Consider the following 3785-nt stretch of genomic DNA (forward strand, 5'->3'; position numbering starts at 1 on the left):
CAAAAAGTCAACTATTGGAAAAAATGACAAATCTGTGAGAATTCTAGGAATTAAGCACAATTATGGATGCTTGGAGCTTGCTGAGCTAAGTAGGAGGTGGAAATTGTAGAAAACACCATGGGATAAGGTGTAAATTCGAGGAGAAGAAAGAGGAAAGGAGAATCAATGGGTTTTTTATCAAAATTGAGGTGTCTTCCTCAATTAATCCTCATTAGAGCTCTTAGAGGTGAAAGATTAATCAGCAAGGAATGTGAAAGATGTAAAGAGAGAGCTGGCAGTCAGAAATTGAAGAAGAAACATGCAATTCGGTGGGTTTGTATCTATAAAAGGGGATCATTTTGTGTGGATAAAAATTGAGGGAAATGGGTCCAAATCATAGAGAGAGTTGAGAGGAAGGCTGAGGTGTGTTTCGATTGAAGAATCGGGCCCGAGAGAGTAGAGAAAAAGAAGAAAAACAATGGCGTCGGAGTTATTGCGAAAACAGGGGAGGCTCTCAGATTTCGTCAAATTCATGGAGCTACAGACAAAATAGAAGCCCGAAACTTGAAGGTAAGATGCTTCTAAGATCCCTTAAGAGTTCTATTGTCTTAGATTTGAATGTTATTGGCTGAAATTTGTAAATTTGATGTCTGAAAGCTCTTCGCCGAAAATAGAGCAGCCGAGACAAAGATTGATTAATTTCGAGCATTTTGGGACAAATCGGACGTCCAAACTTTGGGGTAAGTTAGTTCAAGTAATGGGTAAGACATTGGTATAGGTTAATTAGAGTGAGTATGGTCGTAAATGAAGAATTTAGCCACTCAAAGTAGAAGGGAGAGAGCTGGCCGAAAATGGGATTGGAAATGCTAGAGTTTGAAGATGAAGTTGACCTTTTGATGTTTGACCGTTTGACCAATGTTTGACTTTTAATTTTATGGTTAATTCAGGATCCTTAAGTTCAATTTATTGCCTAATTTTCTTTAATAAAGTATTTTGAAATTTAAAATTGGATTAGTATGGGGGTTGATGTAATTAAGGGACTTAATTGTGAGTAAACCCTAAATTTGACAAAATTAGAGTTGTTGGAGAATTAAGTAAAATTGGACATACTTGGAGGGTAATTTTGAGATATTTGTAAGTTATGGTCATTTGAGAAATAACTAGGGAATTATCAATTAAATTTTAGAGTTATCAAGAATCCGAGGAACGAGGAATTCGGTGAAAAGCAAGTTAACTGTAAATGGTCCATTTTCAAATACTTCGGTTAAAATTATATACATATATGGATTTATATATATATATATACTTTTATTTATTTATACGGTTTGAAAATCCAACATGATCTTTGCATTGTGATTTCTTGGGATTTAATTAGACACCACTGGTTTCTATTGATTTAATCCGATAAATGCATCTTAACTATGATTTGCTTACAAGCATGCTTTATGTTGGATTTAGATGGAAAATTGTATTATATTCGTGGTTGATGGAATGAGATTTCTAAAGGGATTGAAATTCCTCACAGCAGAAGCAATCGAATGCATTGGTCTCTAAACTTCGTTTTACAAAATAGAAAAATACAGAGACGAAAATGATAAACAATAATAACTTAAGCATTCTATCTACTATGTAATCAAACAGAGGAGCAAAATATAAGGGGAACCACATATCTTTGAAGACCAAATCTTCGCGTTCCTCTCCAATTTGTGTGTCTTCTCCCAATCTCATGAACACTGCAACCGGACACCACAACAGGGTCTTCCCCGTTATTCTCAGGAACAAGAATCATGTAGAGGTGTGGGCTTGCACTTAAAATTGGCATGAGGAAAGGAGAAGAGAAAATTTAGAGAAATTTTCTTCTCTGTAAAAACTCATCTGCATAATACAGAGAGACAGAAAAACCAGAGAGAGAACGAGATAGAACGATTATCTCCCTTTCACCCAGTTTTTACCTGAGATCTTGAGAAAAAAAAAAGTGTGAGAGAGTTACAACTCCCTCCTTTTAATTTTATTAAATTCAATTAAAAAATTTGAATTTAATATATATATATATATATATATATATATATATATATTAACCATTTAATATATATACAAACTACATGTTATATCACATATAACAAATCCTAGAGTTAATGTTATATCACATAAAACATAAACTATAGTTTATTATTCTCTCAAATAACCTAAGATATTAATATGAATCACGTTCATATTAATTTTAACTTATAGTTTTTGTATGAATCACATTCGTATAAATAATAATTGAATCATATTTGAATTATAATATCTCTCAATAAAATATATAAATTTAATATCAATCATTCGTATTAATTTTAACATATAGATCATATATGAATCATATTCATATAATTAATATTTGAATTATATTCAAACATTTTTTTTGTCTCATAAAAGTATATAAATTTAATATGAATCATATTCACATTAAATTTTAACATATAGTTTTTCGATGAATCATATTCAAATATTTATTTATCTCATAAAAATGTATCAACGTATATTATATTATATAATGTATCGAAATACATTATTTAACTGTATCTTATACATTTAATTCCCTTTAATTAATTTGAACAATTCAAATTAAACCAAAATTAATTTGATTCCCATAAGTCTTTATTGAGCAAACGAAGGGACCTTATGGACTTATAGATTGAAGCTCCAATGATCCGAGATTAATTGATTGAACCCTTTTAACCAAATTAATCAACATTCATTAATTGTCGGTCACTCCATTAAAGACCGATAACTGAACATTTCACACTATAGGTATATTTGTGTGTCCATTGGATATAACCAATCAACGTGTTGACCCTTCACAAATTGCTCATAAGTACAACGGATCAAGTTACCGTTTTACCCCTATAGTTATATCTAACTCCTTAAGTACTATTGATCCATTTAATAACAATTAGTCATAGTCCAACAATGACCGAACCCTTCTTGGACTAGGAGAGGGTGAGGCACCTCATTGTTCATGCCCGAAATCGGCCCTGAAGGGAGCAATTTATCTTCTTACCCTAACTATATGGAAGGAGTTAAATCTCTTCTTGTGTAGTTATGTTTCCAACTCCCTAGTCAGACGAATTCCCAAAATGGTAGGCTTATTGAATCGACGAATTTGGCCACTCTCACCCATACAAGCCAAAGGATCACCCTCATAGGCAGGAGTTCACAACTCACTCAGGATTAAGTTTTTTCTAGTAACGACGTTATAAAGAGAGATTTAACATTTCGTGGTTCGATCTTTATACAAACTCTTTTGTATAAGATACCTCCGCTCACATGTCTCCACAAAAATGATTAGAATCAGATCATTTGTAGTACTTTATAACAATTGTAACAACTACAAAGCAGACTATATCAGTAGCATTACTAGGATGTCTTATCCATATACTATAGACCATTTAGATTATCACTTAAACATGATCCACTTATATGTCTCTACATACATGTTTATGTTATATCAGGTAACCTTGGATCTTAGGTTAATGGATTATTGCACAAGTAATTTTTGAGTGCTTTTCAACCACACTTAACGCCGGTAGATTGTTTCATCCCCAAAGAATAAAGAAGGGCTTGGAATAACCAAAATGGTGGACACAATTTTGCCTTTCACTGTAAATGGCTTTAAAGATTAAGTACAAAAGAAAAGCCTCTATGGAAGACAAGGATTCTCGCTAAATACAAACAATCATACATAAAATAAATTCGTATTTTGGGAAAATACAACAGCATGAAATCCCCTTGGAGATCCATCATAAAAGGATTGGACTATTTCA

General features: G+C 32.4%; 1 long non-coding RNA gene across 1 annotated transcript; it reads left to right on the forward strand.

Moving 5' to 3' along the window:
• Positions 1–240: 240 nt before the first annotated feature.
• On the forward strand, positions 241–1256 carry LOC120083679 (uncharacterized). Its single transcript, XR_005483495.2, has 2 exons — positions 241–549; positions 637–1256. It is a non-coding gene; the product is annotated as an uncharacterized LOC120083679 (long non-coding RNA).
• The last annotated feature ends 2529 nt before the right edge of the window (positions 1257–3785 follow it).

Source organism: Benincasa hispida, chromosome 8, assembly GCF_027475165.1.
Source record: "Benincasa hispida cultivar pf3 chromosome 8, pf3_genome.v1.1, whole genome shotgun sequence".
Lineage (NCBI taxonomy): Eukaryota > Viridiplantae > Streptophyta > Magnoliopsida > Cucurbitales > Cucurbitaceae > Benincasa > Benincasa hispida.